At 43.5% G+C, this 23,837-nt stretch overlaps 1 protein-coding gene and 1 pseudogene across 3 annotated transcripts in view; one reads left to right on the forward strand and one right to left on the reverse strand.

The window, feature by feature from the left end:
* The window catches only part of pemt (phosphatidylethanolamine N-methyltransferase), a 147,306-nt gene that overhangs the window by 71,808 nt on the left and 51,661 nt on the right, over positions 1–23,837 (reverse strand). The gene's annotated exons all lie outside the window — the stretch shown is intronic.
* On the forward strand, positions 1,984–23,586 carry LOC132898629 (uncharacterized; annotated as a pseudogene).

A 23,837-nucleotide genomic window follows, 5' to 3' on the forward strand; every position in this document is an offset into this window, starting at 1 on the left:
ACAAATTTATACTTTTTAAAATTTATTTCAAATTATTCAAAATGATTTCTATTGACAAAGACCCTCCAAATAATTTATTCATATTCAGTGACACCCCGTGTGTGTGTGTGTGTGTGAGTGAGAGAGAGAGCGCTAATAAATAACTACTTGAACCCAGATGGTATCCACAGCCATAAGACAAAGCAAAAAAAAAAAAAGACAACTGATTGAAAATAAAACAACCGTCACACAAAACAAACCATGAGCCTGCCGTGCATGACTGTCAACGTCTGGGTGTACCATCCCACTGAGAGTGCTATGAATAGCTTCAGTGCATCATCTTTCTATAAATCACGAAATCCCACTTTAGTGCAAGGGCTTTCGAGGATAATCTTTTACTCATAAAACTGCGAATGACAAACAGAAATAAAAGACATTATGTATGCACAAATGAATCAGAATTACACTGGGATTGGTATCGTGAATGCATTAATATGCATGTGTAAATGTTCCCTGAGTTCCCTAAGTAATGTTCCCTGATAACCTAAGTGTGGATTTATATTTATTTATTCTTCATATCAAAAACAACTGTAGACTAAAGTGGCATTTTTTCATACTTGGTTGTAAAAAATCAGGCATTTTGCTTTCAGTTGCAAGTGAACTGCAGCTCACTCGAACCAAGTGGATTTAACTCAGGTCATTGACTTGGCCATTGCAAATCATTCCAGTTTTGAAGCATTTGGCTGATTATGAGCAGATAATATAACCCTACCTGCTTTTGTCAGCAGTCACATCATTAATAAATACTGTCATATCAATTAAAGTAGTATTCTGGTTGAACAATGTTAGCTACTGATAAGTCCACTAAATGCTGTAGTGTTACAGTAAATGCAAGAATGTCCGATAATGTGCAAAATTCCACAAGCTGTTCCTCATGCATGTTTCTCTATGCCAGTATATACAGTGTGTACAAAAGAGCCGTCATTGCCAGTGAAGCAAGCCATCAATCAGGTGAAAAATTTAATCAAACCCATTAGAGCAACATAGCCAACATAGCAACAATGTTATGCATGGCCAAATCAACTATCCATCCATCCATCCATTTCAGCACTTCTTGTACCTGACATTTACACTTGCATGTCGCTCTGGATAAATGTGTCTGCTACATGCCATGTAACGTAATGTGTCAGAGATTATGCTTCCTAGATATGTGAAAGAGTGTGTTCTCTCCAGTATAGCCCTGCTTGCCACTGTGATGGCATGAAGTTTGCAGAGCCAGTGTCTTCGGCACGTTTATGTCAAGCCCCATCCATTCATAGACCAAGTTTAAGGACGCAACGATCATTTGGAGGCCGGCTGGAAGAAGGGAAATGCCAGCACTACTGGAGTTTGAAGAGGTCGATTCAGGAGGTCTTGGAATGGGCTGAAAGACAGACATCGGAGATTGGAGACATTGCTTTCCTGTATTCACAATGATAGTGAATGCATACACCATTGTTCATATCAAGTGTATTTCTGGAGAGGAAGGTGGCAGCAACAAGATAGAGGTTGAATAGCAGTGGTGCCAGAAAGCAGCCTTGTTTAACGCTGACCGTGACTTTGAACGATAGAGAAGTTTCACCACCAGCAAGAACTTTCACCATCATACTGTCATGGAATTGAAGGAGTATGGTGAGAAATCTTGGGGGACATCCAAATTTTTTGGAGGCGACTCCACACCATCTCACTTGACTGTATCAAAGGCCTTACACAGGTCGATGAAAGTGATATCTTACTGATGTTTTCTGGCTTTTTCCAGTAGTTGAAGACCAAAAGATCATGTCGATTGTGCTGCATTCAGAACGGAAGCCAGTTTGTGACTCCAGGAGTACTCCTTCAGCAACCTGGTAAATGAATCAGTGGAGCATAACATGGGCAAATATCTTGCCAGCAACATCCAGAAGTGAGATGCTGTGACTGTTGCCACATGTAGAGTGATCCCCTTTTCTCCTGTAGACAGTGACTATGGTGGCACACTTCCAGGAGTCAGGGATGGTGATGGTTGGGGATGGAAAAGAGATTGGGGAGTTTCAAAAGGAGGTACAGGCCTCCATATTTGTACACCTCCAGGAATTGTTTCTCCACTGGGGGCTTTGTTCTTCAAGGCTTGGATTGCATGTCAAACTTCATTGAGGGTGGGACATTCATCAAGTTCTTTAACCATGGAGAGTGTGACATCCCGAGTGGCTGTGTCTTGGAGGGGCGCTATATTCCACGGAGATGGCTCCAACCACTGGCAGCTATAACTCCATCTGGTGGTGGAGTTGGGAACTTCACCCCCCGGCACACAACACGGCAACACACCTGTGGCCAATGAGGGCCTAATGAGCAAGAGGGCTTTGTGAGAGCTCAAAACTCTCAGTGTGAAGGTGGAGGAGAGAGGTTCATGGACTCTCTTGCTGAGTGGATCCTGCTGGGTGAAGTATTCATCGAAATGCTTATCTGGAATTCTTACCTGAGGGATTTTTCACTGAAATACTTGCCTGTGTTATGAACGCCTGCTACTGGACCGCCACCGGGCTGAAGACTACAGGGACTGTTGACTGGACTCAAAGTAAGGCAGAAGATTTTGTTTCTTCCGTGAAAAGGATCTTGGACTGAAGGAAGCCTGCCTATAATTTTGTTATTCTAAAGCCAGAGACATTGAGTTTGACTTTTGGGAATCCATCCTCGTTTGAACATTGGAATTTGAGATACCTTTTCTGTTTCATCTCCTGGCATCACATTAAAAATCTTGATTTATTCTAACCTTTGTGTCCTTGCACTAATTGAAGGGTCCCGCTGAGAGCTGGTCAACCTCTCGTGATATCACAGGAATTTCTCAAGGACTGCGGGGTCAGATGGGTGGATACTGTTCAGGAGTTCCCAAAAGTGCTTATGCCCAGCCATCAAGCTGCCTGTTTGTAATTCTGGCACAAGCCTCTCGTGTGGGTGGATTTTTCTAGGGATATGTCCCCATTGACTAATGAGTTTTTGAGTGACAGCTCAGTAACCAGGTGTTCCAGAGAATTCAATTCCTCTGTTTCCCCTTCAGTGTGCATGTACAAAATCACAACGTTTTCTCCTGTTGCTGTGTTGAGGGGTAATGTTTGTTTTATCATCATGGGTAAGGTACATAAATTCATTCATCATGGCACACCATCAGCTTGTTCACAGTGTGCTGAGTGCAGGATGTTTAGTCATTCTTCCTCCATCACTAGTGATAGCTTCATTTGTGATAAGTGCAGAGTAGTTAGCTCTATGATGGAGAAGACTGCAGCATTAGAGGTGCACATCCAGACTTTATAGAGAGGGTAAGTGAGAATGAGAACAGTGTAGTTTCTGCAGAGGAAAGTCTGGATGCCCTAGGTGGAGTTAGTAATTCCCCAACTCCGGCATTAGAGCCCTCACAGTGGGGTGAATGGGTGACGACTTAGCAGCATAAACATAGAGCCAAAACTACCACTGAAGTTCGCCCATGGGAGCATCATTCCTCTCCGCTTCACATGCCAAACAGGTTTGCTCTTCTCAGTGATGCACCCACTGAGAAACCTGAAAGAGCTCTGGTTATAGGAGACGCTATCACATGGCATGTGAAATTAGCTAGGCCTTTAGGGACACCAGCAGCTTTAGTCAGGTTGTAGTATCGGACCAGGTGGGTGGAGCACAGAAGCACGGCAGGCCAGAACTGAGTTCTCAAAAACTCTTTTTATTTTTAGCTTTTCACACTCTCCCAGCCACACACACACACACACACACACACACACACAAGTCTTCTGGTTGGGGAGAGAGCTCCCTTTCTCTGCTCTCTCTCTCCTTTTAAAGGGCGCGGTCACTGGGGAAGACACACAAACACAGGTTAATTCCCATCAGGTGCAATGATTCCACCACTTACCTTCCCTGACTCCGCCCTCCATTCACAGGCCACGACTTGGCCATGCCCCCGCTACCACATACCCCCACTGCCCAACTCAGGCCGGGGAGCCGTCCGGCCTGTACCCGACTCCTCCCCCCCCTTGACGGGAGAGGAAATCCGCCACGGCCATCTGCGCCCCCGGCCTGTGGACCACCTCGAACTTAAATGGCTGGAGTGCCAGATCCCAACGGATAATCCGCGAGTTGGCATCCTTCATGCGGTGCAGCCACTGCAAGGGCGCATGGTCCGAATAGAGGGTGAAAGGGCGCCCCAGCAGGTAGTAGCGGAGGGTGAGGACCGCCCACTTGATGGCAAGGCATTCCTTTTCTATTGTGCTGTACTTGCCCTCATGCACGGACAGCTTCCGTGCACTGGATGGTCCTCCCCCTCCACCTCCTGGGACAGAACAGCCCCCAGCCCTCTGTCCAACGTGTCCGTCTGCAAAATAAAGGGGAGAGAAAAGTCAGGGTAATGTAACAGTGGCCCCCCACACAGTGCAGCCTTTACCTCAGAGAAAGCCTGCTGGCATTGCTCCGTCCACTGGACCGGATCTAGTGCTCCCTTTTTAGTGAGATCAGTCAGCAGGCTGGTGACGTCCTAATAAGTAGGTATAAACCTACGATAGTAGCCAGCCAGCCCCAGGAACTGTCTCACCCCCTTTTTGGTCTTGGGCCTCGGGCAGGCCGCAATCGCTGCGGTCTTATTAATTTGGGGACACACCTGCCCATTGCCCAAGTGGAAACACAGATACCGTACTTCCACCCGCCCAATCGCACACTTCTTTGGGTTGGCTGTGAGACCCGCTCGCCTCAGCGACCTAAGGATGGCCCTTGGGTGTTCCAAGTGCCGCAGCCGGTCATTACTGTAAATAATAATGTCGTCCAAGTAGGCGGCCGCATAGGTGGGGTGGGGGCAGAGGACCCTGTCCATAAGCCACTGGAACGTAACAGGCGCCCCCCCAAACAGCCCAAAAGGAAGCGTGACAAACTGGTGTAAGCCAAACAGTGTGGAAAAGGCCGTTTTCTCTCGGGATAGCGGAGTCAAGGGAATCTGCCAATATCCCTTTGTCAAATCCAGTGTCGAGTAAAAACTAGCCATGCCTAGTCAATCGAGAAACTTGTCAATACAAGGCATTGGGTACGCATCAAATTTAGACACCGTGTTGACTTTTCTATAGTCCACACAGAACTGGACCGACCCGTCAGCCTTGGGAACCAAGACCACGAGGCTGCTCCAGTCACTATGGGACTCCTTGATGATGCCCATTTCGAGCATGGCCTCGAGTTCTTCCCGAATCACCTTTTTTTTGTGTTCGGGCAGTCTGTAAGGGTGGCTGCGCACTACTACCCCCGGGGGAGTCTCAATGTGGTGTTCTATGAGGTGGGTGCGGCCGGGCAGCGGCGAGAACACTTCAGAAAATTCTGTTTGCAGCTGGGCAACCTCCATGAACTGGGTGGAGAGGTGGTCTCCACAGGGGACCGGAGTGGTGGGTGATGTCAATTTTCTTTTTTGAACCTCCAGCCCCAGCTCTGCCTTTTCCAGAACCACCGACACCAACACCAAGGGGACCTCCTCATTCCAAAGTTTTAGTAGATTGAGGTGATAAATCTGTAACGCCCCACCCCTGTCCGTTCGGCTCACCTCATAGTCGACGTTCCCGACTCGCCGTGTGACCTCAAAGGGTCCTTGCCACCTAGCGATCAATTTGGAGCTTGACATGGGCAACAACACGAGTACTTTATCTCCCAGTGTGAATTCCCTAAGGCGCGTGCCCCTGTCGTACAGGCAGACTTGACGTTCTTGGGCCTGCAGCAAATTCTCCTGGGTTAGGTGCGTGAGTGTGTGGAGTTTGGCACACAGGTCAATAATGTATTGAATTTCGTTTTTACTGGTTGAAGGTCCCTCCTCCAAATTTTCCCGTAGCACATCCAGAATGCCACGTGGCTTACGCCCGTATAATAATTAGAATGGGGAGAACCCCGTGGAGGCTTGTGGGACCTCTCGCACTGCAAATAACAGGGGCTCAAGCCATTTATCCCAGTTGCGTGCGTCTTCGCTTACAAATTTTCTCATTATGTTTTTGAGGGTGCGATTAAACCGTTCGACTAAGCCATCTGTTTGTGGGTGATAAATGCTGGTGCGGATAGGCTTAATTCCCAGTAACCCATACAGTTCGTGCAGTGTGCGTGACAAACGTGGTGCCTTGGTCAGTCAGAATCTCTTTGGGGATTCCGACTCGGGAGATGATGCGGAAGAGTGCTTCTGCAATACTACGTGCTGAGATATTGAGAAGAGGCACTGCTTCCGGATATCACGTTGCATAGTCCACCAGGACTAAACTAAAGCGATATCCTCATGTTGACCGATCTAATGGCCCAACGAGATCCATCCCAATTCTTTCAAACGGGGTCTCGATTAATGGCAGAGGGCGCAAAGGCACTTCTGGAATGGCCACGGGATTTACTAACTGGAATTCGCGGCACGCTGTACACCACCTACGGACGTAGCCGTGAATCCCTGGCCAATAGAACCGGGCCATTATTCGGGCTAGTGTCTTATCCTGCCCCAAGTGTCCGGCCATGGGATTAAAGTGAGCTGCCGGGAATATAAATTCCCGGCGTCTCTTTGGGATTAAAAGTTGTGTTACTTGTTCCCTAGTCTGAGTGTCCTGTGTCACTCGGTATAACCTATTCTTAATAATGGAAAAATAGGGGAAGGACGGGGTGGTGTTTAGCTGGAGAGTTTGACCATCGATTACTCTCACTTGGTCAAACGCATGCCGCAGAGTCTTGTCTCGCGACTGCTCTAACGGGAAATCCGTGAGGGGAATCCCCGAGAGAGGGAGGAGGAGCATGCTACTCCTCACTCTGACGTGGTGATGACGTAGACGGCTCTGTGACAGCTGCTCCTGCCAATGCCACTCCGGGACCTCCCCCCGCTGAACTATGGCAAGCCCCACTCTTCAATAAATGCATCATTAATTCCCGAAATCCCGGCCAATCAGTCCCCAAAATTATTCAGTGGGTAAGGCGAGGATTAACCGCTGCCTTTAATCTAAATTTTTCCCCTCGAAATAGAATGTGGACCGACACTAAAGGGTAGTTGTGAACATCCCTGTGCACACACAACACCTTCACCAATTGTGCTCTTCCCAATGCCTCGTCTTGCACTAGGCTTTGGTGGATTGAGGTCTGATTACAGCCAGAGTCCACCAAAGCCTGACACATATCCCCTTGGATACTCACCAGTATGCGATACGCTCCGGCCCGATTGAGGGCGGTCCCTGGCGCGTCGGGGATCCGGACCACCACGCCCACCTCCATCGCGAAGCACTGATGCTGGAGGTGCCCCAGTTCCCCGCAGTGCCAGCATATCGGCCCAGGCTCTCTCCCTGCACCTGTGTTCCAGAGATCACTCACCTGAGGTGGAGGAAGACACAGACAAGGAAGTAGGAAACAGTAGGGCACCATGGGTGTGGCAGGCCAGCTGGGGGGGAGCCAGCTCCTGCCTCCACGGTGGGGGAATGGGGCGAGGACAAGGAACAGAGGGAGATATGGGAGACACGCTGTCCTGCCGTCGGAACAGCTGCCATATGGTCCTCCGCCAGCTCAATGGCCTGATCCAGCGACGCTGGGCGATGGCACTGGACCCACTCCGCTGTCCCTTCCGGAAGTCGGGCAACGAATTGCTCCAGCGCCCCCAGATCGACGATTCCCTCAGCATCGTGGTTGTCGGCCCTCAGCCACCGCTGGCAAGCATTGCTGGCCAAACGCGAACGGGCGGCCAACCTCCTCCAGGCGCACCGCGCGGAAGTGCTGCTGTTGCTGTTCCGGGGTGCGACCCACGCATTGGAGGACAGCCCTGTGGAGGTCTGCGTAGACCAGCTGGCTGTCGGCAGGGAGCTGTAGCGCGACCAGCTGTGCCTCGCCCGTTAGCAGGGGGAGAAGGCGCACGCTGTTCCACCGGCCAACCCCACACCTCTGTTGCCTGCTCAAAAAGAACAAGGAAGGCTTCGGGGTTGTCATGTGGACCCATCTTCCTTAGGGTGAGGTAGGGAGGGTCCACGGCGGTGGTGATCGTGGACCCCACCGACGCGAGCAGCTGCCGGAACACCTGGTGATCTTCCTGTTGCGCCAGCACCAGGGCTTCGAACCGTTGTTCCTGCTCCTTCCGGAGGGCGATCAGTGCCTGGTGCTGGCTCTGTTGGGCTGTGGCAAGGATATGGACCAGGTCTTTGAAGGGGAAGGACTCCATGTGGCTGTTCCCTTCTGCACTCCGTTTTGGGTTTTGGCACCACTGTTGTATCTGACCAGGTGTGTGGAGCACAGAAGCACAGCTCAAAACTCTTTATTTTCAGCTTTTCAGCTAAGCCTTTCACACTCTCCCAGCCCCCCCCCCCCCCCCCCCACACACACACACACACACACACAAGTCTTCTGGTTGGTTGAGAGAGCTCCCTTTCTCTGCTCGCTCTCTCTCTCTCTCTCTCCTTTTAAAGGGCGCGGTCACTGGGGAAGACACAAACACAGGTTAATTCCCATCAGGTGCAGTGATTCCACCACTTACCTTCCCTGACTCCACCCTCCATTCACAGACCGACGCTTGGCCACGCCCCTGCTGCCACAAACTGTAAATGCCTAGGTCTTTGTGGACATTCTCTTATTCTGACAATAGTTTACGTTATTATTATGAGTGTGTGTGTGTGTGTTTATCAGGCAACCTGAACATTTGTTAGACACAAATAAACTACATTGCATGGCACAATAAGTAGTCTGTGTTATTATTTTAGCTGTACTTGCTGTATGAGATTAACTATGAACATATTAACACAAACAATACAGTGGACGTGAACAGCTAGAGTCTTCTCTCCCGCTCCCTCTTTTAGCAGAAGGATTCAGTCAATTCATTGTATTCAGTCATGTGACTTTTGCTTGTGAATTTACTTCAGGTGATCAGGCAAACCAATTATCTTTGCTGCCATTATGCAAAGAACTATTGAAACCATCTCTGACTCTTTTCACAGTTTAGAGGCCAATGCACAGTCAAGATACCTTCAGAAAGTTGTTCTTTGCAATGGAATAGACCCTTATACGTTAGCAAATAAGGATTTTTCCTGAGTTGGAAAATTATTCATCTTTTAGCTCACTGTTCAGTCTCTTGTGCTCCCCTTCCAAACAAACATTCTTGCATGCAAGATCTGTCTGGCATGCTACATCGTGTCCCACACTGTCAGGCTCCTCATGGATTCCTTGTGGTTCTGGCATCTTGATTTTCATTATTTTAAGAAAAATCAAGCAAGGCCTCAGCACCCTCAGAACGTTTGTGCTTTTATTCTCACAATTTTGCTTGTTCTTTGTACCTTTTACTATCCTCTGATTGTTCTTTCACCTTATGTCCTAAGTTCAGTGTAGGAGCCCAATCTACATCATCCCTGTAAAGACTGCTAGGACATCCTGATAAAGTGGAAACATGTGCATTGGCTTACAATATGGCAACCATGATCAAACAGTAAACAAAAACACATCCAAGCACTTAAGCGTCTCTTGAACTCCAATGCATCACGAAATAACGGAAAATGGCGAGAAGTCATTTGCGAATCCAAATGAAATAAATCGGATGAATTTACAAACCTTTCACAAGGTGATCACTGCAAATTCAACCATTCTTGGACTCAGCTCCCTTCGACTGCAGCAAAAGGTTCAAGAGCCACCTTTCTTGGTGTCTTTTACTAAAATTCTTTGCTCTTTGATCCTTTTTATCACTTCACAGGGAACCCAGAAGAAACTTATCAGTTTCATGGTTTGCTCGATATGAACAGCCCAAAACAACACAAGTGCAGGGCATTTTAACAACTAGCATTACTATCACTGAGGTGCCTTGCTTTGTGAACAGTGAGCTTGGTTGACCACCACTTCATGTCTTGCATATCTAATGCGGTGATGTGACATCACATGCAACCCAAGAATTAAAGTGAATATTTTATCCACATTATTATATTTGTTTCTATCACTCCCACGAGAGGTGCCCTTTAAACAGTTTATAAAATGGGACAAGCAATTGTCTAGACATTTGAAATGCTCAATAGGGGCCTTTCACATGATGTCATTGTAACTGTGGCTTTGTTTAAGCAGCCATGTTGCCAGGCAAGCTTTGAGTTTGACCATAACTGGCACAAGTGTACATGAATGATTGTAAGCCCAATTCAGTAAACATCTACAGATAAACTTGTAGAAGTTACATCTAAAAGAACAATGCCAGAGACCTATAGCGCTTTTGGATGTAATAACAGATGTGGAGATAAGCCTGATTTAACTTTTCACTGCTTCCCGGCAAATGCAGAAAGATGAGAAAAATGTCAAGCTGCAGTTAAACAGGAAGACTGGATGCCAACAAAGCATTTCTGTGTGTGGAGAACATTTTATATCATCAAGTTAGTGTGAAAGTTCTGCGCAACATTAAAATGTATATCTGGATGTGGGTTTTGGACATGGTGTATTTTATTAGAGGTCATGCTTGGCTCAACTAGCAGCATGTTTATTATGTACTGATAATGTAAACTAGGCTAAACACCATAAAATATGCTAGATCTAGGCCCTGGCTTGTTTATTACTATTAGAGGTCCACGTCTGAGCTTACCCTTGTCATAATAATGCATTTTACTTTATCAGGAATTTCACATAACATTCCAGCATACACAAAACCTACCTCAAAATATCTGTACTTTTGTAGGCCTTTAGCATCTCTCTAGTGTATTTAAAAGTCCCAAATACCAAACAGTTCAGGATGTCGTAGGGTCCCAAATCCGGTAGCTGGTTTGTCATACACTTTTCAAGTGGAATAAATATATTTGTGGGTAAATTAAGAAGAAACAGTCTTTATTTTTGTCACATGTATACTCAAGCACAGCAAAATTCCTCCTCTGTATTTGACCCATCTAAAGCAATGTGCATGCACGCACACACAGTGAGCATAATAAATACATTTGTGGGTAAATTATATGGATCTAATGTCTGCATGTTTCAGCTTTTGGATGTAACGGGATCTACTGGTATAATATAAATTTTTTATCATTCCAGAAAAATTGTACTGACTGCAGTCATCTCGATTTTCATTATTAACGGTCATGGCTGTTTCTTTGTTTGCCTAGTAATATGACGGACGCTGCGTGAAAAACAAAAATCTGTGACGTCGGTGAAAGGCCCCTATATTACCCAATTTACCAGTAAGTGCATGGCTATACATTTTCTTAGAAATGATCATCAAGCTGCTCACTTAACCTGGCTATTGGTATAACCCTGCTTACAACAATAAGTGGAGTCAAATCAGTGAGCTGATTTTGCATTAAAAGTTTGGATGGATGGACATAAAGCCAAACAAAACCCAAAAAGTAAACTCCTTTATATGACAGATAATATCCATACAAGACATGCTCAAGGGTTCACATATTCATACTTGTACCTGTCAGGGTGCAGGCACTTACGGATGCATGTGCAGGGGAGAGCACAGAAGCAAACTGGAGACCAACCCGAATCACAAGACAAGAATCATAGTTAAGAAAACAGGCAGGGGTTGATCGATCAGCAAACAGGGCAACAGAGACTAGACTAGAGAGCGAGGGGAGATAAATGAGAAACTAGGTCAAGGAAACAGGAAGGCTGACTAAGCAAACAAATGGCTCGGTATGTAGGAGTAAACACTGAATAATACTTTGCATCTGTGAAGTGTGAGAGGGAGGCTTAAGTAGCAAGGGAAGTAATTAGTGGAATGAAAGACGGGTGCAATTAGAACTCAGGTGACAGAAGGCGCTGTAGATCTTGGGAGTTGTAGTTAATAGAATCCGTGTTTGTAGTTTGTCTCGAGCTGTCGCTCTCAACGCAGTTACTGACAGTACCTGTATACTGTGTACAGATTTTATTTTAAAAGGAAAACAAATGTCCCTGGGTGCTGACATCTTACTGTCTCCAAGGTTCAAATATTGCGCTCTGAAGTATAAATCATGATATCACTTACACGCTACATGACTTGGATCTCATGGACACATCACTTCTAAATTGTTGTGAACATCCCCAAAGATGCCTGATGTCAAGCATTTGAGTGTAAAAATAAGCCAGATCACTGATCAATTTATGTGACATGCTTTTGTTTGTTTTTATTCACTGAGAAAAGCGATCTTTTTAGATGGCAAAAATCACATTGCTATGGCAACAGGACTGTTTCCTAGCATCTGTGTCAGTCCTGTGTGTGCGTTATCAGTACTATGCATTGTCAGTACTGTGGCGTGTGATTTAAACTTCATAAAAGTGAAGTCTGTTGATTGGTGGATTTTGTTGCCAGTATAAAAATCACATGGTTACTGAACATTTCTGATTAGATTTTTAGAATGAGAAGCCTTTGTCACATATACATTAAAGCAGAGTGAGATACTTTCTTTGTATTTAACCCATCTGAAGCAGTGAAAACACGGATGTGCATGCGCACACACACACACACACACACGGGATGCTCTGTGATTTTTTTTTTTTTTTTTTTTTTTTTTAGAATTAGAAGCCTTTATTTGATAGTTCTGTGTTACTAATCACATTGCTATGGCAATGGGACTGTTTACTAGTATTTGTCTCAGTACTGTGTGCATTATCTCGCTGAGTAAGATTTGACATTAACGGAGTACTAGTGTGCTATTAACGTCACAGCCGGATATCCTGGTTCAGTGCAATTGGTTGCGTCCAGGTAAGCCTATTTTTTTAGCAATATCATGACTTTCAAAATGGATAAATTGCTGTTATAATGTTTATTCTTACAACCCTGATTCCAAAAAAGTTGGGACAAAGTACAAATTGTAAAAAACGGAATGCAATAATTTACAAATCTCAAAAACTGATATTGTATTCACAATAGAACATAGACAACATATCAAATGTCGAAAGTGAAACATTTTGAAATTTCATGCCAAATATTGGCTCATTTGAAATTTCATGACAGCAACACGTCTCAAAAAAGTTGGGACGGGGCAATAAGAGGCTGGAAAAGTTAAAGGTACAAAAAAGGAACAGCTGGAGGACCAAATTGCAACTCATTAGGTCAATTGGCCAGAGGTGGAAAAACCCAGGTACAGAAAGTAAAAACCCTGCCACATTTTTGCTCCAACCAATTCAATGAACCAGCTGATCCTAATTACCACATCCCCTAAGCCAGGTTGATGAGCTAATTGGTGAAATCACCTGTGTTGAGAGCACAGGCAGAAGGAAAACCTAAGCAGGACTTTTACTTTGTCAATCCAGTTTTTCCACCTCTGCAATTGGCAATAGGTCATTAACATGACTGGGTATAAAAAGAGCATCTTGGAGTGGCAGCGGCCCTCAGAAGTAAAGACGGGAAGAGGATCACCAATCCCACTAATTATGTGCCGACAAATAGTGGAGCAATATCAGAAAGGAGTTCGACAGTGTAAAATTGCAAAGAGTTTGAACATATCATCATCTACAGTACATAATATTATCAAAAGATTCAGAGAATCTGGAAGAATCTCTGTGCGTAAGGGTCAAGCCCGGAAAACCATACTGGGTGCCCGTGATCTTCGGGCCCTTAGACGGCACTGCATCACATACAGGCATGCTTCTGTATTGGAAATCACAAAATGGGCTCAGGAATATTTCCAGAGAACATCATCTGTGAACACAATTCACCGTGCCATCTGCCGTTGCCAGCTAAAACTCTATAGTTCAAAGAAGAAGCCGTATCTAAACATGATCCAGAAGCGCAGACGTCTTCTCTGGGCCAAGGCTCATTTAAAATGGACTGTGGCAAAGTGGAAAACTGTTCTGTGGTCAGACGAATCAAAATTTGAAGTTCTTTATGGAAATCAGGGATGCCGTGTCATTCGGACTAAAGAGGAGAAGGACTACCCAAGTTGTTATCGGCGCTCAGTTCAGAAGCCTGCATCTCTGATGGTATGGGGTTGCATTAGTGCATGTGGCATGGGCAGCTTACACATCTGGAAAGACACCATCAATGCTGAAAGGTATATCCAGGTTCTAGAGCATATGCTCCCATCCAGATGACGTCTCTTTCAGGGAAGACCTTGCATTTTCCAACATGACAATGCCAAACCACATATTGCATTAATTACAGCATCATGGCTGCATAGAAGAAGGGTCCGGGTACTGAACTGGCCAGCCTGCAGTCCAGATCTTTCACCCATAGAAAACATTTGGTGCATCGTAAAACGGAAGATACGACAAAAAAGACCTAAGACAGTTAAGCAACTAGAATCCTACATTAGACAAGAATGGGTTAACATTCCTATCCCTAAACTTGAGCAACTTGTCTCCTCAGTCCCCAGACGTTTACAGACTGTTGTAAAGAGAAAAGGGGACGTCTCGCAGTGGTAAACATGGCCTTGTCCCAACTTTTTTGAGATTTGTTGTCATGAAATTTAAAATCACCTAATTTTTCTTTTTAAATGATACATTTTCTCAGTTTAAACATTTGATGTCATCTATGTTCTATTCTGAATAAAATATGGAATTTTGAAACTTCCACATCATTGCATTCCGTTTTTATTTACAATTTGTTCTTTGTCCCAACTTTTTTGGAATCGGAGTTGTAATTTAAAACATGCAGAGGGGCACATCAGGCCACTTGCCATGATCAGCAAACGGCATTTATTCTTGGGTTTTGTTTGACTTTAAAGGTGACATATTAAACCCCTTTTCCACAAGTTAACCCAGTTCCCTGAAGTATTAATGAAATGTCTTACATGTTTTGGTCAAAATACCAGAAGGATAAAGCACCACAGCACCTTCTCACCTTGTCTAAACAGCCTTGTTTAGGATAATTTGAGTGCCTGTTCCTTTAAATGATGAGCTACTGCTCACCCCACCCCCTCTTCTGCCAGTCAATCAGATAGCATTTTCATCATGAATATTCATGGAGGTGTGGTGATTTTATATCCTTATTGTAACCACCCACATATGTAACCACCCACACATTCCTTGATGTAATAGCATAAGCCATAATTTGGCTTATGATGACTGTATTTTGATTCATATGTAACCACACATACAGCTGTCATCATACAAGCAATAATTTGGTTTATGATGATTGTATTTTAATTCAAAGCCAGTCATGTTGATTTTCAGTGAACAGTTAATGAAGTTGATATTACAAATAGATTAATCAAAGCTTTATATTGTTAATGGAACCTTGAAGCATGTGTTGAACTAGAAATAACCTTAAAACCAGAACCAAGCCTTATTTGGATGTATATTATTGGAATGACCTTAAAAGCCTTGTTTGGATACATATTTGTCACTTAGCACAGGTGGTTTGTTTTAATATTAAGAATAATCAGGGAAGTCGGTCCTTGAATTGAGAACAATGCAGTTCACTTTGGGAATATTGGAAGAGAGAGGTGGAAATGTATCGCTATATAGAGTAAGTCTGGCATTGGTGGAATACTATAAAAATGGACGATTTGAGATTTGGAACCAGTTCACTCTGCAGACTGAACTCGGTCTTTGTTAATTGATTTAATAAAGGTCTAAACTTTTCTGCAACCTCTTTGACTTCGAATCGTTTTTGCTCGGGAGAGTTTAAGTTTTTAGTGTTTCCACGACAAAAGGCAGTTCTCAAGCCATGAGTGGAGATACTCAGATAAGGGGTGGTATAATTCTAATGGGCTCCCCTAGATAGAAAGTGGAGCCAAATCTGAATGGCTTGTTGAAGCATGTTGTCTGAAATGGGCAGTCCAAAAGAAACTGACTGGTACCTGCCTTCCACCAACATGAACCACATGCTAGTTCTGGGCTGGTGCAAATTGGGGATGGATACTGGTTCAACTTGTGAACCTTCTCAGAACTTCTAAACTTTTCCATGGGCTAAAGAGCAACATCATAGCATCAATGAAAACGTCTCCGCTTTCCCAGCCACTAGCCCTGCTTGTGCCTTTAGCCAGCCCACCATGCTACCCAGCCTCGCTAGCACCATTAGTCCACCATGCTACCTGGCCTTGCTAGCGCCATTAGCCCACCACATGAGCACTGCTAGCACCAAGCACAACAACAATGACAGAATATATAATCTCTTTTTCTTCTTCTTTGGATTAGTCAGATGGTAGATGGCCTGTAGTGAGATGCCAACACTAGCTTTGTTTTTTTAAAAAATGGCAGTTTCAGCTGGTTTCATTGATCATGATAATCCTGCCCCTAGCCCCTGACATAAGTGGTTCTAGCCCAGCAAAGAACTGGTGCTGCTCTGGAACCATTTTTTCCTGGCTAAAATCCAGTTCTTTGTTGAAATGCAAAGAATTGGTTTAAGATTAAGCACTAGCCCTGGAACTGCCTTGATAGAAAAGGGGTACGGGTTGTCTTATTTCAGAGTTTGTGGGTTGGTAGGCACTCCAGATACCCAAATATATGTGTACAAGCACTGAAAAAGTGAGTTTTTCATTATGCATCTCCTTTAAGAGATTCTAAAATCAAGATACAGCTTAAGCTGCTTAGTTGCCAGTATAAGTTGTCCAAGGTTCCTCGGACCAATTTATTGGCTGTGGATCTGATATGCTGTTACCTCCCTCTGCATGATGGCTAACAATAAGGAACTTGACAGATTCTAAGACCAGCGTCAGTGATTGTTACATAGCTACAACACACTCTTTGTTAGGTTTTGATCTGTCTGTATTGAAGGAGGTTGAATCGACAAAGTATGATCTAGGAATGTAGACCTCTGGTGCCTAGAAGATTGCCTCACAGATATCTGGGAGCAAACAGTCACTGACGCAGCTGTTCAGAGATGTTTCTCCTTTAATGTAGGACAAACGTGTGTGTGTGTGTGTGTGTGTGTGTGTGTATATATATATATATGAGTGATTCCATGCTTATGGGTACTGAAATGGGGACATGAACTTATTTTTAAAAATTCACCTAAAGCCATTTCTTTTTTTTACCATCAGGTCACAAAACATGTATTCTTTAATGAATGATATGTTAAAAGATAACTTTAATTTTCTGAGATGTAATAAAAACATATTTATATGCCAAAGTCAAGCCTATGAGTTCCAAAATGATGTCTGTTACATTACTTCTGTTACGATTGTCCATCTCGCGTCTGTTACAAATTAATTACAATCTAGCTATATACCATGTTAATCTTATTGAAAGAATGTGTATGTTTATTCTACTACACATGTTTATTAATTATATTTGCTAAAACATCACCTTCCTATGTTTCAAAAAGTAATTCTACATTGTTAAAATTGAGAATATATATGTCCACAACACTTCTGTTACGTTCTGACTTTGGCATATAAATATGTTTTTATTACATCTCAGAAAATTAAAGTTATCTTTTAACATATCATTCATTAAAGATTACATGTTTTGTGACCTGATGGTAAAAAAAGAAATGGGTGTAGGTGAATTTTTAAAAATAAGTTCATGTCCCCATTTCAGTACCCATAAGCGTGGAATCACTCATATATATCTCATCTCATCTCATTATCTCTAGCCGCTTTATCCTTCTACAGGGTCGCAGGCAAGCTGGAGCCTATCCCAGCTGACTACGGGCGAAAGGCGGGGTACACCCTGGACAAGTCGCCAGGTCATCACAGGGCTGACACATAGACACAGACAACCATTCACACTCACATTCACACCTACGGTCAATTTAGTCACCAGTTAACCTAACCTGCATGTCTTTGGACTGTGGGGGAAACCGGAGCACCCGGAGGAAACCCACGCGGACACGGGGAGAACATGCAAACTCCACACAGAAGGGCCCTCGCCGGCCCCGGGGCTCGAACCCCGGACCTTCTTGCTGTGAGGCGACAGCGCTAACCACTACACCACCGTGCCGCCCACTTATACTTATATATATATATATATATATATATATATATATATATATATATATATATATATATACACACACACACACACACACATTCAAGAGTGTGTTGTTATGTGATTGGATGATGATTTAAAAAGCTGAGTTGTCTGTGTATGACAGAGTAACATAAATGGGTGATGAAGCATTACATCACTGGTTTAGACTACACTACTTTATGAAAGAAAAGAGACATTATGTACCATTACATCACCCATCAGCATCATAATCTCATGAAAGACAGACATTACTGGTCAACATAACCTTCACTAAGTAGGCATATCAGATAAAAATTCAAATTCAATCCAAATTGCTTGAAACTGGTCTTACTGAATTCAGAACTGAACGCAGAACAACATACTTTTTACAGAATTAAAATGTTTATCCGTTCTTGAGATATTACAAATCAAAGATTGAAAAAAAGGCTTAATTTTTAGAAAACTGATGTAATATGTATTAACATGGTACAAAATGGGCCTCATTAACGAATGAGATCAAATGTTTTCTTCTTTTTGATTTTTCAAGATATTTACATGGAAAAACAGCAGGCACACAGATGGTTGTATACTGAATACAAAGTTTTTTAAAAAAATAGTAAAAACAAATTATGCAAGTTAGTATTTAATATTATGCTAATCCAGCCACTGGGGGTGCATAAGCATACTCTTGGTGCCGGTCCCAAGCCCGGATAAATTGGAGAGGGTTGCATCAGGAAGGGCATCCGGTGTAAAACTGTGCCAAATCTAATAGAATGAAAAGAGAAATACCATACTGGATCGGTCGGGGCCGGGGTTAACAACGACCGCCTCTGGTACTGTTGGTCAACAGGGTGCCGGTGGAAAGTGTGCTACTGTTGCGCCAAAACAGAGAAGGAGAAAGAGAGGGAGGAGGCGTGTTAGAAGAGAGTGTGAAAGATGGAAGGGAAGGAGCTTAGAATTGAGGGTAGGAACACTGAATGTGGGAACATTGACTGGCAGAGCGAGAGAGTTAGCAGGTATGATGGAAAGAAGGAAGTTGGACGTTTTGTGTGTGCAAGAGACGAGGTGGAAAGGAAGCAAGGCCAAGAACATTGGAGATGGATGCAAGTTGTTTTATTATGGAGTCGATGGAAAGAGAAATGGTGTTGGTATTGTTTTGAGGGGAGAGTTGGTCAACAGTGTGATTGATGTGAAGAGGGTGTCAGAGTGATATGCATGAAGTTGGAGATTCAAGGAGTGGTAATCAATGTTGTGTGCGTGTACGCCCCACAGGTTGGATGTGAGAATGAAGAGAAAGAGTCTTTCTAGGAAAAGATGGATGAAGTGGTAGAAAGTATACCGAGGGAGGAGCGCATGCTGATAGGAGCAGATTTCAACGGACATGTTGGCAAGGGAAACAGAGGAGATGAGGACGTGATGGGCAGATATGGTGTAAGAAAGAAATGTGGAAGGGCAAATGGTGGTTGATTTTTCAAAGAGGGTGAATTTGGCAATAGTCACTACATACTTCGAGAAGAAAGAGCAGCACAGGGTGACGTTTAAGAGTGGAGGAAGATCTACACAGGTGGACTACATACTCTGCAGAAGGGGTAACCTGAAGGAGACTGGAAACTGTAAAGTGATGACAGGGGAAAGTGTAGCTAGACAACATCAAGTGGTTGTGTGCAGGATGAGCTTGAAAGTGAAAAAGAGGAAGCGTGAAATAGTGGAGCCGAAGATTAAGTGGTGGAAACTAAAAGAGGTTGAACATCAGAAGGAGTTTAGGGAAGAAATGAGACGAGCATTGAGTGGTCATGGAAGTCTGCCAGAAGATTGGAATACTACTGCTGTACTAGTAAGAGAGGCAGCAAGGAAGGTGCTAGGGTGGTCATCAGGAAGGAGGAAGGAAGACAAGGAGACATGGTGGTGGAACAAAAAGTGCAGGAAATTATAAAAGAGAAGAGGCTAGCAAAGAAGAATTGGGACGAGCAGAGAGACGAGGAAAGCAGGCAGTTATACAGAGAGACGAGACAGAAGGCAAAAAGAGCGGTAGCGAAGGCGAAAGCAGATGCATACCAGGAGTTGTACGAAAGACTGGAGACCAAAGAAGGACAGAAAGACCTGTACAGACTAGCTAGGCAGAGAAACAGGGAAGCGAGGGATGTAAGAGTGATGAAAGATGTAAATGGAAATGTGCTGACAGAGTGTATTAAGAAGGTGGAAAGAGTACTTTGAGGATTTATTAAATGAGGAGAATCCAAGAGAGAAAAGGTCAGATTCACTGGAGACAGCAGGAAGCAGAGTTGGTTAGTAAGGATGAGGTGAGGGCAGCCATGAAAAGAATGAAGACTGGGAAAGCAGTCGGACCAGATGGTATCCCGATTGAGACTTGGAGATGTTTGGGTGAGACGGCTGTGGAGTTCCTAGCGAGATTGTTTAATAAGATCCTAGAGAATGAGAAAATGCCAAATGAATGGAGAGTGTGCTAGTCCCAATATACAAGAATAAGGGAGATGTACAGAGCTGCAGTAATTACAGAGGAATAAAATTGATGAGCCACACCATGAAGCTATGGGAAAGGGTATTGGAAGCGAGATTGAGAAGAGAGGTAGCAATCTGTGAACAGCAGTAAGGGTTTATGCCAAGGAAGAGCATGTCGGATGCAATTTTTGCTTTAAGAATGTTAATGGAGACGTATAGAGAAGGCCAGAGAAAGCTACATTGTGTGTTTGTAGACCTGGAAAAGGCATGTGATAGAGTGCCGAGAGAGAGATGAGTTATGGTACTGTATGAGAAAGAGTGGAGTGAATGAGAAGTATATTAGAGTGGTACAAGACATGTATGAGAACAGTGAAACAGCAGTAAGGTGTGCAGTTGGAACAACTGAATGGTTCAAGGTGAAGGTGGGACTCCATCAAGGATCTGCTTTGAGTCCTTTTTTGTTTGCCATAGTGATGGATAGCTTGACGGACGAAGTGAGGCAAGAGTCACCATGGAACATGATGTTTGTGGATGATATTGTGATAAGTGGTGAAAGTAGAAAGGAGGTTGAGTTGGGTTTGGACAGATGGACGTATGCATTGGAACGAAGAGGAATGAAGGTGAGCAGTAGCAAAACAGAATACATGTGCATCAATGAAAATGGGGATGAGAGTGTAGTTCAGATGCAAGGAGCAGACGTAAAGAAAGTTGGTGAATTCAAGTACCTGGGGTCAACTGTGCAGGAAAATGGGGGTTGCGATAGCGAGGTGAGAAAGAGTGCAGGCAGGGTGGAGCAGTTGGAGAAGGATTTCAGGAGTCATTTGTGATAGGAAAGTCCCAGCAAAAGTGAAAGGTAAGATGTATAAGACAGTAGTGAGACCAGCTGTGATGTATGGATTGGAGACCGTACCCTTAACGAAGAGACAGGAGGCAAAGTGGGAGGTAGCAGAGTTGAGGATGTTAAGGTTTGCGATGGGAGTGACAAGGTTGGACAGGATAAGGAACGAGCACATCAGAGGGACAGCACATGTGGAGAGCTTGGGAATTAAACTAAGAGAGATGAGACTGAGATGGTATGGGCACATCCTGAGAAGAGATGCAGAGCATGTGGGAAGGAGAATGTTGAGGATGGAGCTGCCAGGCAAATGAAAACGAGGAAGGCCAAAGAGGAGATACATGGATGTGTTGAGAGAGGATATCAAAGTAGCAGGTGTGGTAGAGAAGGATACGGAAGACAGGGAGCAATGGAGACGAAAGATCTGCTGTGGCGACCCCTAATCGGGAGCAGCCAAAAGAAGAAGTATTTAATATTACGCTAATTAGATAAAAACACGTTAAATCAGTACACTCTCTTCGTCAAAGTTTCACCAAATGGCTTTATTTATGCAATATAAAGCTGATCTTAACCCTCATTTATACATCACAAAGAAGGAAAAATCAATGTTACAGTTACAAAATATGCATAAATAAGCATTGAATGTCATTCACATCTACCACTCTCTATCAAAATAAAAGAATATACCCTCTTTGTGCTCTGTAGACCTTTGTATTTCTAAGTAGGGCCTACTAGTGTCCATATAAAAGAATATAAATGATTTCGATTAATATTCACAGCTTTCAAGGCTAACCTCAAAAAAAGGAAAAAAAAAAGTGTGAGCCACATCCAATAAAGAATTCTGTTTAAATGAACTGAAATTGACACTCACGTTTCTGACATCTGTTTTTTTTAAATATCATTCTGACCACTAAGATATCAATATTTTTCATCAAAAACAATTAGTTATATTCTAAAATAGTTATTTTTTATTTACATGAATCAGTTTGATTTGAAAGAAAAAAGTTGGTAAAGCTATGAAAACTCGCTTCAAAGTCTTCCATGAATCATAACATCAAAACTAGCTGACCGAAATTTTTGCTGAATATTTAATCAGAAACAGTGAGAGCTAGAGAACATCCCTATAAAAGTTATCTGATTGATATTCACGAGTAACCCAGTCAGAAATCGATCAGAAGAGAGCCTGACCACTTTCCCGTGACTTGAAAAGCACTGGCCGTTCCCCGACGTCACGCGAGCAGTGTGTGTATGCTGTTGTACCAACTTCAAACTGCCGTTAATCCCAAAGTACTGAACAGATTTTAATGAGATAAATCTCTTTGGAAAACAGAAAAAAGCTTTTTAATGATAGGATTCACGATAGAAAATATTCAAGAGTTAAGCAATAACAGAGTTGGAAACTTAAATGAGCGTCTGCATGCACAATTTTCACAGCACGGACAGCAAGTGTCTGATATGCCTACATTAAGCAGAGAGCAGAATGTGTGAGCGAAGACAAATCTCAAGGATTTAACTAACCAAAATAAGTAGCAATCAGAACAGCCTGTTCCAGTTTCAAGCATGCCAAATATATATTTCTAGCTCTCTTGAATGTGAAGATATACTCATGTTTGTCCTACAATAAACTAAGAAACATCTCTGAACAACTGTGGCTGTGTCAGTGACTGTTTGCTCCCAGATTGATCCATCAGGCAGAATCTCTTGGGCAGCAGAGGTCTACAATCCTAGATCACACTGTCAATTTAACCTCCTTTGCTACAGACAGATCAAAACCTAACAGTTTATAAATAATCCCATGATGTTTCCTAGGACCAACTGGATGGTAGTGTTTGGTTAACCTAGTTGCACACATACACGCATTGTATAAGTAGTCCTATGGTATCTCCTAGGGCCAATTGGAAGAGACTGATTTGATCCATCTGATCTTGATTCCTCTGATTTTGATTTGTCCAAGTTATCCTCATCTCTGAGTGTTTGAGAATAAGAAGGCCGTTGAGTCCTACTCAACCACATACGGTACATTCTAAAGCTGCCATATACTGTGTGGATATGGTCTCAGTGGTGTTCCCAGAGACAGATTGAGAGGTTTAAAACACTCCAAGCTAAGAATTAGCTCCCAAGATTATAATTTGCTGAAATTTTACCTCATGCCACCGAGGAAATTCTCCTCCTTTGTGCTTTCTTTTCTCTTGCGTGTGTGTTGTGTTTTGTGTGCATCAAAATGGGTGGAAAGAAGAACAAATATAGGACTTCAAATTAATTAATGTACAACAAGGTTATTTTGTGGAACTGTTCATTGATAATTTGGCTAATGGACAACTCAACCTGAGTAAATTTTGATGAGAGCTATTTTTTAAGCATTAGTTTGATGGTAAACGATAAAACATCATGGTCGTGCTCATAAGAAAAAGGTTGATAACACTGACAGAGAAGAGAGTAACTCAAAGTGTAAAGTTGACTAAATCTGTAAATTTGTGTGTGTGCAGGCTTCACTGCCTCCTTTAACCCCACTGTGTTAAAAATATCTGAGTTTTATTCAGTATATCACTATCAGTCCTGACTCTGAGCAGACTCCCCCTGCTGAAAAACAAAAATGTAAACGCTGTCCACTTTTAGCAAGCTGTAATGTTTGAACAGTCAGGAATAAATTTCAATCCATTTCCGATCTCCCTCAAGTAACAGGTGTTAAACAACCTCGAAACTGCATGGAACGAGCATGCTTCAGATGGTAGGCAGTTCACTATGCGTTTCATCACCATCTTTTTGAATA

Source organism: Neoarius graeffei, chromosome 14 (assembly GCF_027579695.1).
Source record: "Neoarius graeffei isolate fNeoGra1 chromosome 14, fNeoGra1.pri, whole genome shotgun sequence".
In the NCBI taxonomy this organism is placed as follows: domain Eukaryota; kingdom Metazoa; phylum Chordata; class Actinopteri; order Siluriformes; family Ariidae; genus Neoarius; species Neoarius graeffei.